The sequence below is a fragment of the Hyla sarda genome, chromosome 7, assembly GCF_029499605.1.
Source record: "Hyla sarda isolate aHylSar1 chromosome 7, aHylSar1.hap1, whole genome shotgun sequence".
NCBI classification, from domain to species: domain Eukaryota; kingdom Metazoa; phylum Chordata; class Amphibia; order Anura; family Hylidae; genus Hyla; species Hyla sarda.
The window spans coordinates 156,452,380-156,468,846 of record NC_079195.1 but is presented as its reverse complement, the minus strand read 5'-3'; positions in this window follow the sequence as shown (position 1 = coordinate 156,468,846).

Genomic DNA, 16,467 nt, shown 5'->3' with positions numbered 1-16,467 from the left:
GCGCCTTTTCCCATTGACCGCGACGAACAGAGAAGATGCACAAGCTTCTTGCCATTGCGGCCGAACGGAAGGAGATATTTGCTCAAAACTTGCTGTGCTGGTGCAGACAGTGGCACCCGACATGCCTGCGTTGTTGTTTTCACCCGGGCACTCTTTGGGCGGGTGCAGCACGCAGAAACACCTAGATCGCAGATAAGCGCCTTTTCCCATTGACCGCGACGAACAGAGAAGATGCACAAGCTTCTTGCCATTGCGGCCGAACGGAAGGAGATATTTGCTCAAAACTTGCTGTGCTGGTGCAGACAGTGGCACCCGACATGCCTGCGTTGTCGTTTTCACCCGGGCACTCTTTGGGCGGGCGCAGCACGCAGAAACACCTAGATTGCAGATAAGCGCCTTTTCCCATTGACCGCGACGAACAGAGAAGATGCACAAGCTTCTTGCCATTGCGGCCGAACGGAAGGAGATATTTGCTCAAAACTTGCTGTGCTGGTGCAGACAGTGGCACCCGACATGCCTGCGTTGTCGTTTTCACCCAGGCACTCTTTGGGCGGGTGCAGCACGCGAAAACACCTTGATTGCAGATAAGCGCCTTTTCCTATTGACCGCGACGAACAGAGAAGATGCACAAGCTTCTTACCATTGAGGCCGAACGGAAGGAGATATTTGCTCAAAACTTGCTGTGCTGGTGCAGACAGTGGCACCCGACATGCCTGCATTGTCGTTTTCACCCGGGCACTCTTTGGGCGGGCGCAGCACGCAGAAACACCTAGATTGCAGATAAGCGCCTTTTCCCATTGACCGCGACGAACAGACAAGATGCACAAGCTTCTTGCCATTGCGGCCGAACGGAAGGAGATATTTGCTCAAAACTTGCTGTGCTGGTGCAGACAGTGGCATCCGACATGCCTGCGTTGTCGTTTTCACCCGGGCACTCTTTGGGCGGGCGCAGCACGCAGAAACACCTAGATTGCAGATAAGCGCCTTTTCCCATTGACCGCGACGAACAGAGAAGATGCACAAGCTTCTTGCCATTGCGGCCGAACGGAAGGAGATATTTGCTCAAAACTTGCTGTGCTGGTGCAGACAGTGGCATCCGACATGCCTGCGTTGTCGTTTTCACCCGGGCACTCTTTGGGCGGGCGCAGCACGCAGAAACACCTAGATTGCAGATAAGCGCCTTTTCCCATTGACCGCGACGAACAGAGAAGATGCACAAGCTTCTTGCCATTGCGGCCGAACGGAAGGAGATATTTGCTCAAAACTTGCTGTGCTGGTGCAGACAGTGGCACCCGACATGCCTGCGTTGTCGTTTTCACCCGGGCACTTTTTGGGCGGGCGCAGCACGCAGAAACACCTAGATTGCAGATAAGCGCCTTTTCCCATTGACCGCGACGAACAGAGAGGATGCACAAGCTTCTTGCCATTGCGGCCGAATGGAAGGAGATATTTGCTCAAAACTTGCTGTGCTGGTGCAGACAGGGGCACCCGACATGCCTGTGTTGTCGTTTTCACCCGGGCACTCTTTGGGCGGGCGCAGCACGCAGAAACACCTAGATTGCAGATAAGCGCCTTTTCCCATTGACCGCGACGAACAGAGAGGATGCACAAGCTTCTTGCCATTGCGGCCGAATGGAAGGAGATATTTGCTCAAAACTTGCTGTGCTGGTGCAGACAGGGGCACCCGACATGCCTGCGTTGTCGTTTTCACCCGGGCACTCTTTGGGCGGGCGCAGCACGCAGAAACACCTAGATTGCAGATAAGCGCCTTTTCCCATTGACCGCGACGAACAGAGAGGATGCACAAGCTTCTTGCCATTGCGGCCGAATGGAAGGAGATATTTGCTCAAAACTTGCTGTGCTGGTGCAGACAGGGGCACCCGACATGCCTGCGTTGTCGTTTTCACCCGGGCACTCTTTGGGCGGGCGCAGCACGCAGAAACACCTAGATTGCAGATAAGCGCCTTTTCCCATTGACCGCGACGAACAGAGAAGATGCACAAGCTTCTTGCCATTGCGGCCGAACGGAAGGAGATATTTGCTCAAAACTTGCAGTGCTGGTGCAGACAGTGGCACCCGACATGCCTGCGTTGTCGTTTTCACCCGGGCACTCTTTGGGCGGGTGCAGCACGCAGAAACACCTAGATTGCAGATAAGCGCCTTTTCCCATTGACCGCGACGAACAGAGAAGATGCACAAGCTTCTTGCCATTGCGGCCGAACGGAAGGAGATATTTGCTCAAAACTTGCTGTGCTGGTGCAGACAGTGGCACCCGACATGCCTGCGTTGTCGTTTTCACCCGGGCACTCTTTGGGCCGGCGCAGCACGCAGAAACACCTAGATTGCAGATAAGCGCCTTTTCCCATTGACCGCGACGAACAGAGAAGATGCACAAGCTTCTTGCCATTGCGGCCGAACGGAAGGAGATATTTGCTCAAAACTTGCTGTGCTGGTGCAGACAGTGGCACCCGACATGCCTGCGTTGTCGTTTTCACCCGGGCACTCTTTGGGCGGGTGCAGCACGCGAAAACACCTAGATTGCAGATAAGCGCCTTTTCCTACTGACCGCGACGAACAGAGAAGATGCACAAGCTTCTTACCATTGAGGCCGAACGGAAGGAGATATTTGCTCAAAACTTGCTGTGCTGGTGCAGACAGTGGCACCCGACATGCCTGCGTTGTCGTTTTCACCCGGGCACTCTTTGGGCGGGCGCAGCACGCAGAAACACCTAGATTGCAGATAAGCGCCTTTTCCCATTGACCACGACGAACAGAGAAGATGCACAAGCTTCTTGCCATTGCGGCCGAACGGAAGGAGATATTTGCTCAAAACTTGCTGTGCTGGTGCAGACAGTGGCACCCGACATGCCTGCGTTGTCGTTTTCACCCGGGCACTCTTTGGGCGGGCGCAGCACGCAGAAACACCTAGATTGCAGATAAGAGCCTTTTCCCATTGACCGCGACGAACAGAGAAGATGCACAAGCTTCTTGCCATTGCGGCCGAACGGAAGGAGATATTTGCTCAAAACTTGCTGTGCTGGTGCAGACAGTGGCACCCGACATGCCTGCGTTGTCGTTTTCACCAGGGCACTTTTTGGGCGGGCGCAGCACGCAGAAACACCTAGATTGCAGATAAGCGCCTTTTCCCATTGACCGCGACGAACAGAGAGGATGCACAAGCTTCTTGCCATTGCGGCCGAATGGAAGGAGATATTTGCTCAAAACTTGCTGTGCTGGTGCAGACAGGGGCACCCGACATGCCTGCGTTGTCGTTTTCACCCGGGCACTCTTTGGGCGGGCGCAGCACGCAGAAACACCTAGATTGCAGATAAGCGCCTTTTCCCATTGACCGCGACGAACAGAGAGGATGCACAAGCTTCTTGCCATTGCGGCCGAATGGAAGGAGATATTTGCTCAAAACTTGCTGTGCTGGTGCAGACAGGGGCACCCGACATGCCTGCGTTGTCGTTTTCACCCGGGTACTCTTTGGGCGGGCGCAGCACGCAGAAACACCTAGATTGCAGATAAGCACCTTTTCCCATTGACCGCGACGAACAGAGAGGATGCACAAGCTTTTTCCCATTGCCTTCAATGAAAATAGAACATACCGACATTTCTTGCAATTCCGGCCGAACTGAAGATGAGAGGTGCACAAAACTTGCTATGCTGGTGCAGACAGTGGCAACCGACATGCCTGCGTTGTCGGTTTGGACAGGGCACTTTTTCGGCAGGCACAACACCCTGAAACATCAAGAGTACATTTAAACACTTCTTCCATTGATCAGAACACGCAGAGATTTGTTTTGCAATTCTGGCCAAACTGAAGATGTGAGGTGCACAAAACTTGCTGTGCTGGAGCAGACAGTGGCACCCGACATGCCTGCATTGTCGGTTTGGACCGGGCACTTTTTGCGCAGAAGCAGCACGCAGAAACACCTAGAGTACATTTAAACGCTGTTTCACATTGACTGCAATGGAAATAGAATATGCAGACATTTCTTGCAATTCCGGCCGAACGGAAGATGCAAAGTGCACAAAACTTGCAGTACTGGTGCAGCCAGTGGATCCCGACATATCTGCATTGTTGGTTTGGACCGGCACTTTTTGGGCAAGCGCAGCACGCAGAAAAACCTAGAGTGCATTTAAACGCTTTTTCCCATTGACCACAATGAAAATAGAACTTGCCGACATTTCTTGCAATTCCGGAAGAACTGAAGATGTGAGGTGCACAAAACTTGATGTGCTGGTGCACACAGTGGAACCCGACATGCCTGCATTGTCGGTTTGGATCAGGCACTTTTTGGGCAGGGGCAGCACGTAGAAAAACCTAGAGTACATTTAAATGCTTTTTCCCATTGCCCACAATGAAAATAGAACATGCAGACATTTATTGCAATTTCGACTGAACTAAAGATGCGAAGTGCACAAAACTTGCTGTGCTGGTGCAGACAGTGGCACCCGACATGCCTGCATTGTCGGTTTGGACCGGGCACTTTTTGGGCAGGCGCAGCAGGCAGAAACACCTAGATTACATTTAAGAGCTTTTTCCCATTGACCGCAATGAAAATAGAATATGCAGACCTTTCTTGCAATTCCAGCAGAACGGAAGATGCGTGGTGCACAAAACTTGCTGTGCAGGTGCAGACAGCGGCACCCGATATACCTGCATTGTCGGTTTGGACCGGGCACTTTTTGAGCAGGCGCAACACGCAGAAACACCTACAGTACGTTTAAACGCTTTTTCACATTGCCCGCAATGAAAATAGAACATACAGACATTTCTTGCAATTCCGGACGAACGGAAGATGCGAGGTGCACAAAACTTGCTGTGCTGGTGCAAACAGCAGCACCCGACATGCCTGCATTGTCGGTTTGGACCGGGCACTTTTTCGGCAGGCACAACACACAGAAACAACAAAAGTACAGTTAAACACTTTTTCCATTGATCAGAATGAAAATAGAACATGCAGAGATTTTTTATGCAATTCCGGACGAACTGAAGATACAAGGTGCACAAAACTTTCTGTGCTGGTACAGACAGTGGCACCCGACATGCCTGTATTGTCGGTTTGTACCGTGCACTTTTTGGGCAGGTGCAGAACGTAAAAACACTGAGATTACATTTAAGCGCTTTTTCCCATTGACCGCAATGAAAATAGATCATGCAGACATTTCTAGCAATTCCAGCCGAACGGAAGATGCGAGGTGCACAAAACTTGCTGTGCTGGTGCAAACAGTGGCACCCGACATGCCTGCATTGTCGGTTTGGACCGGGCACTCTTTGGGCAGACGCAGCACTCAGAAACACCTAGATTACATTTAAGCGCTTTTTCCCATTGACCGCAATGAAAATATATAATGCAGACATTTCTTGCAATTCTGGCAGAGCGGAAGATGCGAGGTGCACAAACTTACTTCCTGTGCTAGTGCAGACTGTGGCACCCGACATGCCTGCATTGTAGGTTTAGACAGGGCACTTTTTGAGCAGGTGCCGCACGCAGAAACACCTAGATTACATTTAAGTGCCTTTTCCCATTGACCGCAATGAAAATAGAATATGCAGACATTTCTTGCAATTCCGGCCGAACGGAAGATGCGAGGTGCACAAAACTTGCTGTGCTGGTGCAGACAGTGGCACCCGACATGACTGTATTGTCGGTTTGGACCGGGCACTTTTTGGGCAGGCGCAGAACGTAGAAACACCGAGATTACATTTAAGCGCTTTTTCCCATTGACCGCAATGAAAATAGATCATGCAGACATTTCTAGCAATTCCGGACGAACGGAAGATGCGAGGTGCACAAAACTTGCTGTGCTGGTTCAAACAGCGGCACCCGACATGCCTGCATTGTCAGTTTGGACCGGGCACTTTTTGGGCAGACGCAGCATGCAGAAACACCTAGATTACATTTAAGCGCTTTTTCCCATTGACCGCAATGAAAATAGATCATGCAGACATTTCTTGCAATTCCGGCAGAATGGAAGATGCAAGGTGCACAAACTTACTTCCTGTGCTGGTGCAGACAGTGGCACCTGACATGCCTGCATTGTAGATTTAGACCGGGCACTTTTTGAGCAGGCGCAGCAGGCAGAAACACCTAGAGTACATTTAAACGCCTTTTCCAATTGCCCGGAATGAAAATAGAACATACAGACATTTCTTGCAATTCTAGCTCAACTGAAGATGCGAGGTGCACAAAACTTGCTATGCTGGTGCAGACAGTGGCACCCGACATGCCTGCATTGTCGGTTTGCACTGGGCACTTTTTGGGCAGGCGCAGAACGCAGAAACACCTAGAGTACATTTAAATGCTTTTTCCCATTGCCCGCAATGAAAATAGAACATGCAGACATTTCTTGCAATTCCGGCTGAACTGAAGATGCGAGATGCACAAAACTTGCTGTGCTGGTGCAGACAGTGGCACCCAACATGCCTGCATTGTCGCTTTGTACCGGGCATTTTTTGGGCAGACGCAGCACGCAGAAACACCTAGATTACATTTAAGCACTTTTTCCCATTGACCGCAATGAAAATAGATCATGCAGACATTTCTTGCAATTCCGGCAGAACGGAAGATGCGAGGTGCACAAAACTTCCTCTGCTGGTGCAGACTGTGGCACCCGACATGCTTCCATTGTAGGTTTATACTGGGCAGTTTTTGAGCAGGCGCAGCACGCAGAAATACCTAGAGTATATTTAAACGCTTTTTCCCATTGCCCGCAATGAAAATAGAACATACAGACATTTCTTGCAATTCCGGCCGAACTGAAGATGCGAGGTGTACAAAACTTGCTATGCTGGTGCAGACAGTGGCACTCAACATGCCTGCATTGTCGGTTTGGACAGGGCACTTTTTGGGCAGGCGCAGAACGCAGAAACACCAAGAGTACATTTAAATGCTTTTTCCCGTTGCCCGCAATGTAAATAGATCATGCAGACATTTATTGCAATTCCGGCCGAACGGAAGATGCAAGGTGCACAAAACTTTCTGTGCTGATGCAGACAGTGGCACCCGACATGCCAGCATTGTTGGTTAGGAACGGGCACTCTTTGGGCAGGTGCAGCATGCAGAAACAACTAGAGTACATTTAAACGCTTTTTCCCATTGCCTGCAATGAAAATAGAACATACCGACATTTCTTGCAATTCCGGCCGAACTGAAGATGCGAGGTGCACAAAACTTGCTATGCTGGTGCAGACAGTGGCAACTGACATGCCTGCGTTGTCGGTTTGGACAGGGCACTTTTTCGGCAGGCACAACACGCAGAAACACCAAGAGTACATTTAAACACTTTTTCCATTGACCAGAATGAAAATAGAACATGTAGAGATTTTTTTTGCAATTCCGGCCAAACTGAAGATGCGAGGTGCACAAAACTTGCTGTGTTGGTGCAGACTGTGGCACCCGACATGCCTGCATTGTCGGTTTGGACCGGGCATTTTTTGCGCAGAAGCAGCACGCAGAAACACCTAGAGTACATTTAAACGCTTTTTCACATTGACCGCAATGAAAATAGAATATGCAGACATTTCTTGCAATTCCAGCCGAACGGAAGATGCGAAGTGTACAAAACTTGCAGTGCTGGTGCAGACAGTGGATCCCGACATGCCTGCATTGTCGGTTTGGACCGGGCACTTTTTGGGCAAGCGCAGCACGCAGAAACACCAAGAGTACATTTATGTACAAAAAAGAAAGTTGCAACAGCACTCTAGGTCAAAAAATGGAAGCTCTTAGCGCACTTTTTGATCAAAATGTGTCCCCCCATCCACCACGCGGAGGTGGCCTCATCGGATGGGACCCTAACTCACCTCTGCTGTGCATATAGCCTCTTACTGTGTGACAGGTTGGATCAGCCATTGACTAAACCACCTCCAGTCTGAGAGGGGTGGGGTGCACGGCTAAAGAGGGTGCCACACCCCCCAACTTACAAAGTAAAAACAAAAGGAAAAATAGCCAGCACAACAACCTAATACACAGGTGCCCGCTGCTGTGGCAAATACAAAATGTACAAAAAAGAAAGTTGCAACAGCACTCTAGGTCAAAAAACGGAAGCCCTTAGCGCACTTTTTGATCAAAATGTGTCCCCCCATCCACCACGCAACTTCCTTTTTTGTACATTTTGTATTTGCCACAGCAGCGGGCACCTGTGTATTAGGTTGTTGTGCTGGCTATTTTTCCTTTTGTTTTTACTTTGTAGAGTACATTTAAATGCTTTCTCCCGTTGCCAGCAATGTAAATAGATCATGCAGACATTTATTGCAATTCCGGCCGAACGGAAGATGCAAGGTGCACAAAACTTTCTGTGCCGATGCAGACAGTGGCACCCGACATGCCAGCATTGTTGGTTAGGAACGGGCACTCTTTGGGCAGGTGCAGCATGCAGAAACACCTAGAGTACATTTAAACGCTTTTTCCCATTGCCTGCAATGAAAATAGAACATACCGACATTTCTTGCAATTCCGGCCGAACTGAAGATGCGAGGTGCACAAAACTTGCTATGCTGGTGCAGACAGTGGCAACTGACATGCCTGCGTTGTCGGTTTGAACAGGGCACTTTTTCGGCAGGCACAACACGCAGAAACACCAAGAGTACATTTAAACACTTTTTCCATTGACCAGAATGAAAATAGAACATGCAGAGATTTTTTTTGCAATTCCGGACAAACTGAAGATGCGAGGTGCACAAAACTTGCTGTGCTGGTGCAGACTGTGGCACCCGACATGCCTGCATTGTCGGTTTGGACCGGGCATTTTTTGCGCAGAAGCAGCACGCAGAAACACCTAGAGTACATTTAAACGATTTTTCACATTGACCGCAATGAAAATAGAATATGCAGACATTTCTTGCAATTCCAGCCGAATGGAAGATGTGAAGTGTACCAAACTTGCAGTGCTGGTGACGACAGTGGATCCCGACATGCCTGCATTGTCGGTTTGGACCGGGCACTTTTTGGGCAAGCGCAGCACGCAGAAAAAGCTAGAGTGCATTTAAACGCTTTTTCCCATTGACCACAATGAAAATAGATCATGCAGACATTTCTTGCAATTCCGTCCAGACAGTGGCACCCGACATGTCTGCATTGTCGGTTTGGACCGGGCACTTTTTGGGCAGGAGCAGCACGCAAAAACATCTAGATTACATTTAAACACTTTTTCATGCAGATATTTCTTGCAATTCCGGCCGAACGGAAGATGCGAGGTGCACAAAACTTCCTGTGCTGGTGCAGACAGTGGCACCCGACATGCCTGCATTGTAGGTTCAGACCGGGCACTTTTTGAGCAGGAGCAGCACGCAGAAACACTTAAGAGTACATTTAAACGCTTTTCCCCATTGCCCGCAATTAAAATAGAACATACAGACATTTCTTGCAATTCCGGCCGAACTGAAGATGCGAGGTGCACAAAACTTGCTATGCTGGTGCAGACAGTGGCACTCGATATGCCTGCATTGTAGGTTTGGACCGGGCACTTTTTGGGCAGGCGCAGAAGACAGAAACACCTAGAGTACATTTAATTGCTTTTTCATATTGCCCGCAATGAAAATAGAACATGCAGACATTTCTTGCAATTTCAACTGAACTAAAGATGCGAAGTGCACAAAACTTGCTGTGCAGGTGCAGACAGCGGCACTCGATATACCTGCATTGTCGGTTTGGACCGGGTACTATTTGGGCAGGCGCAGCCTGCATAAACACCTACAGTACGTTTAAACGCTTTTTCCCATTGCCCGCAATGAAAATAGATCATGCAGACATTTCTTGCCATTCCGGCCGAACGGAAGATGCGAGGTGCAAAACACTTCCTGTGCTGGTGCAGACAGTGGCACCCGACATGCATGCTTTGTCCATTTGGACAGGGCACTTTTTCGGCAGGCACAACACACAGAAACACCAAGAGTACATTTAAACGCTTTTTCCTTTGATCAGAATGAAAATAGAACATGCAGAGATTTTTTTTGCAATTCCGGCCGAACTGAAGATGCGAGGTGCACAAAACTTTCTGTGCTAGTGCAGACAGTGGCACCCAACATACCTGCATTGTCGGTTTGGACCGGGCACTTTTTGGGCAGGCGCAGCACGCAGAAACACCTAGATTACATTTAAGTGCCTTTTCCCATTGACCGCAATGAAAATAGAATATGCACACATTTCTTGCAATTACGGCCGAACGGAAGATGCGAGGTGCACAAAACTTGCTGTGCTGGTGCAGACAGTGGCACCCGACATGACTGTATTGTCGGTTTGGACCGGGCACTTTTTGGGCAGTCGCAGAACGTAGAAACACCGAGATTACATTTAAGTGTTTTCCCATTCACCGCAATGAAAATAGATCATGCAGACATTTCTTGCAATTCCGGCCGAACGGAAGATGCGAGGTGCACAAAACTTGCTATGCTGGTGCAGACAGTGGCACTCGATATGCCTGCATTGTAGGTTTGGACCGGGCACTTTTTGGGCAGGCGCAGAACACAGAAACACCTAGAGTACATTTAAATGCTTTTTCATATTGCCCGCAATTAAAATAGAACATGCAGACATTTCTTGTTATTTCGACTGAACTAAAGATGCGAAGTGCACAAAACTTGCTGGGCAGGTGCAGACAGCGGCACCCGAAATATCTGCATTATCGGTTTGGACCGGGCTCTATTTGGGCAGGCGCAGCCCACATAAACACCTAGATTACATTTAAGCGCTTTTTCCCATTGACCGCAATGAAAATAGATCATGCAGACATTTCTTGCCATTCCGGCCGAACGGAAGATGCGAGGTGCAAAAAACTTCCTGTGCTGGTGCAGACAGTGGCACCCGACATGCCTGCATTGTCGGTTTAGACCGGGCATTTTTTTAGTAGGCGCAGCACGCAGAAACACCTACAGTACGTTTAAACGCTTTTTCCCATTGCCCGCAATGAAAATAGAACATACAGACATTTCTTGCAATTCCGGCCGAACGGAAGATGCGATGTGCACAAAACTTGCTGTGCTGGTGCAGACAGTGGCACCCGACATGCATGCTTTGTCCGTTTGGACAGGGCACTTTTTCGGCAGGCACAACACACAGAAACACCATGAGTACATTTAAACGCCTTTTACATTGATCAAAATGAAAATAGAACATGCAGAGATTTTTTTTGCAATTCCGGCCGAACTGAAGATGCGAGGTGCACAAAACTTGCTGTGCTGGTGCAGACAGTGGCACCCGACATGCCTGCATTGTCGGTTTGGACCGGGCACTTTTTGGGCAGGCGCAGAATGTAGAAACACCGAGATTACATTTAAGCGCTTTTTCCCATTGACCGCAATGAAAATAGATCATGCAGACATTTCTTGCAATTCCGGCCGAAAGGAAAATGCGAGGTGCACAAAACTTGCTGTGTTGGTGCAGACAGCAGCACCCGACATGCCTGCATTGTCGGTTTGGACCGGGCACTTTTTTGGCAGAAGCAGAACGTAGAAACACCTAGATTACATTTAAGCGCTCTTTCCCATTGACCACAATGAAAATAGATCATGCAGACATTTCTTGCAATTCCGGCAGAATGGAAGATGCGAGGTGCACAAACTTACTTTCTGTGCTGGTGCAGACAGTGGCACCCGACATGCCTGCATTGTAGGTTTAGACCGGGCACTTTTTGAGCAGGCGCAGCACGCAGAAACACCTAGAGTACATTTAAACGCTTTTTCCCATTGCCCGCAATGAAAATAGAACATACAGACATTTCTTGCAATTCTAGCTGAACTGAAGATGCGTGGTGCACAAAACTTGCTATGCTGGTGCAGACAGTGGCACCCGACATGCCTGCATTGTCGGTTTGCACCTGGCACTTTTTGGGCAGGCGCAGAACGCAGAAACACCTAGAGTACATTTAAACGCTTTTTCCCATTGCCCGCAATGAAAATAGAACATGCAGACATTTCTTGCACTTCCGGCTGAACTGAAGATGCGAGGTGCACAAAACTTGCTGTGCTGGTGCAGACAGCGGCACCCGACATGCCTGCATTGTCGCTTTGGACCGGGCACTTTTTGGGCAGATGCAGCATGCAGAAACACCTAGATTACATTTAAGTGATTTTTCCCATTGACCGCAATGAAAATAGATCATGTAGACATTTCTTGCAATTACGGCAGAACGGAAGATGCGAGGTGCACAAAACTGGCTATGCTGGTGCAGACAGCGGCAACTGACATGCCTGCATTGTCGGTTTGGACAGGGCACTTTTTTGGCAGGCACAGAACCCAGAAACACCTAAATGCTTTTTCCCGTTGCCCGCAATGTAAATAGATCATGCAGACATTTATTGCAATTCCGGACGAACGGAAGATGCAAGGCGCACAAAACTTGCTGTGCTGATGCAGACAGTGGCACCCGACATGCCAGCATTGTTGGTTAGGAATGGGCACTTTTTGGGCAGGCGGAGCATGCAGAAACAACTAGAGTACATTTAAACGCTTTTTCCCATTGCCTGCAATAAAAATAGAACATACCGACATTTCTTGCAATTCCGGCCGAACTGTAGATGCGAGGTGCACAAAACTTGCTATGCTGGTGCAGACAGTGGCAACTGACATGCCTGCGTTGTCGGTTTGGACAGGCACTTTTTCGGCAGGCACAACACGCAGAAACACCAAGAGTACATTTAAACACTTCTTCCATTGATCAGAATGAAAATAGAACATGCAGAGATTTTTTTTGCAATTCCGGCCAAACTGAAGATGCGAGGTGCACAAAACTTGTTGTGCTGGTGCAGACAGTGGCACTCGACATGCCTGCATTGTCGGTTTGGACCGGGCACTTTTTGCGCAGAAGCAGCACGCAGAAACACCTAGAGTACATTTAAACGCTTTTTCACATTGACCGCAATGAAAATAGAATATGCAGACATTTCTTGCAATTCTGGCCGAACGGAAGATGCGAAGTGTACAAAACTTGCAGTGCTGGTGCAGACAGTGGATCTCGACCTGCCTGCATTGTCGGTTTGGACCGGACACTTTTTGGGCAGGGGCAGCACGTAGAAAAACCTAGAGTATATTTAAGCACTTTTTTACATTGACCGGAATGAAAATAGCACATGCAGACATTTTTGGCAATTCCGGCTGAACTGAAAATGAACAAAACTTGCTGTGCTGGTGCAAACAGTGGCACCCGACATGTCTGCATTGTCGGTTTGGACCGGGCACTTTTTGGGCAGGAGCAGCATGCAGAAACCCCTAGATTACATTTAAACACTTTTTCACACTGACTGCAATGAAAATAGAACATGCAGACATTTCTTGCAATTCCGGCTGAACGGAAGATGTGAGGTGCACAAAACTTCCTGTGCTGGTGCAGACAGTGGCACCCGACATGCCTGCATTGTAGGTTTAGACCAGACACTTTTTAAGCAGGAGCAGCATGCAGAAACACCTAGAGTACATTTAAACGCTTTTTCCCATTGCCCACAATGAAAATAGAGCATACAGACCTTTCTTGCAATTCCGGCCGAACTGAAGATGCGAGGTGCACAAAACTTGCTATGCTGGTGCAGACAGTGGCACCCGACATGTCTGCATTGTCGGTTTGGACCGGGCACTTTTTGGGCAGGAGCAGCACGCAGAAACACCTAGATTACATTTAAACACTTTTTCACACTGACCGCAATGAAAATAGATCATGCAGACATTTCTAGCAATTCCGACCGAACGGAAGATGCGAGGTGCACAAAACTTGCTATGCTGGTGCAGACAGTGGCACTCGATATGCCTGCATTGTAGGTTTGGACCGGGCACTTTTTGGGCAGGCGCAGAACACATTTAAATGCTTTTTCATATTGCCCGCAATGAAAATAGAACATGCAGACATTTCTTGCAATTTCGACTGAACTAAAGATGCGAAGTGCACAAAACTTTCTGTGCAGGTGCAGACAGCGGCACCCGATATATCTGCATTGTCGGTTTGGACCGGGCACTATTTGGGCAGGCGCAGCCCGCATAAACACCTAGATTACATTTAAGCGCTTTTTCCCATTGACCGCAATGACAGTGACAGTGCAGACAGTGGCACCCGACATGCCTGCATTGTCCGTTTGGACAGGGCACTTTTTCGGCAGGCAGAACACACAGAAACACCAAGAGTACATTTAAACGCTTTTTACATTGATCAAAATGAAAATAGAACATGCAGAGATTTTTTTTGCAATTCGGGCCGAACTGAAAATGCGATGTGCACAAAACTTTCTGTGCTGGTGCAGACAGTGGCACCCGACATGCCTGCATTGTTGGTTTGGACCGGGCACATTTTGGGCAGGCGCAGCACGCAGAAACACCTAGATTACATTTAAGTGCTCAACACTATAGGCAGAGCGATCGGCACAGGTGTCTATGCACTCCCTCACAACGGCAATGTTCGCAATAGAGGAGATGTGGTAAGAAGCGGAGGTACGGACCTGTATGCAGCATGGATCTGCCGGTACGGTGCTCAGTCCCTGGAACAACCAGTAATGCAGATCAGACGACCGGGAAGAAGAGGACGGCACACAGCAGGTGGCGGTGAAACGATAATCCTTTATTCGGAGCAAAGTGTCACAACGTGCAGGTTAAAAGCCCGTCAGCCAGCAGGATGTTATAGCCATTTAACGCCTGTAAGGCATTACTTTTAAGTGCCTTTTCCCATTGACCGCAATGAAAATAGAATATGCAGACATTTCTTGCAATTCCGGCCGAACGGAAGATGCGAGGTGCACAAAACTTGCTGTGCTGGTGCAGACAGTGGCACCCGACATGACTGTATTGTCGGTTTGGACAGGGCACTTTTTGGGCAGGCGCAGAACGCAGAAACACCTAGAGTACATTTAAATGCTTTTTCCCGTTGCCTGCAATGTAAATAGATCATGCAGACATTTATTGCAATTCCGGCCGAACAGAAGATGCAAGGTGCACAAAACTTGCTGTGCTGATGCAGACAGTGGCACCTGAAATGCCAGCATTGTTGGTTAGGAACGGGCACTTTTTGGGCAGGCGCAGCATGCAGAAATACCTAGAGTACATTTAAACGCTTTTTCCCATTGCCTGCAATGAAAATAGAACATACCGACATTTCTTGCAATTCCGGCCGAACTGAAGATGCGAGGTGCACAAAACTGGCTATGCTGGTTCAGACAGTGGCAACTGACATGCCTGCGTTGTCGGTTTGGACAGGGCACTTTTTTTTGCAGGCACAGAACGCAGAAACACCTAGAGTACATTTAAATGCTTTTTCCCGTTGCCCGCAATGTAAATAGATCATGCAGACATTTATTGCAATTCCGGACGAACGGAAGATGCAAGGCGCACAAAACTTGCTGTGCTGATGCAGACAGTTGCACCCGACAAGCCAACATTGTTGGTTTGGAACGGGCACTTTTTGGGCAGGCACAGCTTGCAGAAACACCTAGGGGGACATGTATCAAAGATTTTACCCCTGTTTTGTGTGTATTTTTTTGCGCAAAATTTTGCGCAAGCCCTTTTTTTGCGCAATTTTTTTGCGCACGTTTTGGTAGAGCATGTCCTCCAGATGTGGCTGAATCAGGGTACCTTGGAGTGACATCTATAGTACACATGGATTTATTAACTGCGTACTTTTTTTTTACACCAAAAATTTTGCCGCAAGAGCTGTTTTTTTTTGCGCAAATATAAGCCATCTTGGACTTAACGTAGCAAGATGCTCTAAATCATTTATTCTATTTTCCAAAGAGTGGATTTAGGAGATTACTATATTTACCCGCAATTTATGAAGCTCATTGCACTTGATTGATAAATTTAGCGCTTCTGCAGATAATTTAGAATTCGGGAAAAGGAGTAAAATGCTTCTACCATACACAAATAATGATACATTTCCCCCCTAGAGCACATTTAAACGCTTTTTCCCATTGCCTGCAATGAAAATAGAACATACCGACATTTCTTGCAATTCCGGCCGAACTGAAGATGCGAGGTGCACAAAGCTTGCTATGCTGGTGCAGACAGTGGCAACTGACATGCCTGCGTTGCCGGTTTGGACAGGGCACTTTTTCGGCAGGCACAACACGCAGAAACACCAAGAGTACATTTAAACACTTCTTCCATTGACCAGAATGAAAATAGAACATGCAGAGATTTTTTTTGCAATTCCGGCCAAACTGAAGATGTGAGGTGCACAAAACTTGTTGTGCTGGTGCAGACAGTGGCAACCGACATGCCTGCATTGTCGGTTTGGACCAGGCACTTTTTGCGCAGAAGCAGCACGCAGAAACACCTAGAGTACATTTAAACGCTTTTTCACATTGGGGGACATGTATCAAAGATTTTACCCCTGTTTTGTGTGTATTTTTTTGCGCAAAATTTTGCGCAAGCCCTTTTTTGCGCATTTTTTGCACACGTTTTGGTAGAGCATGTCGTCCAGATGTGGCCGAAACGGGGAACCTTTGAGCTGCATATATAGTAATCATGGATTTCTTACCTGCGTACTTTT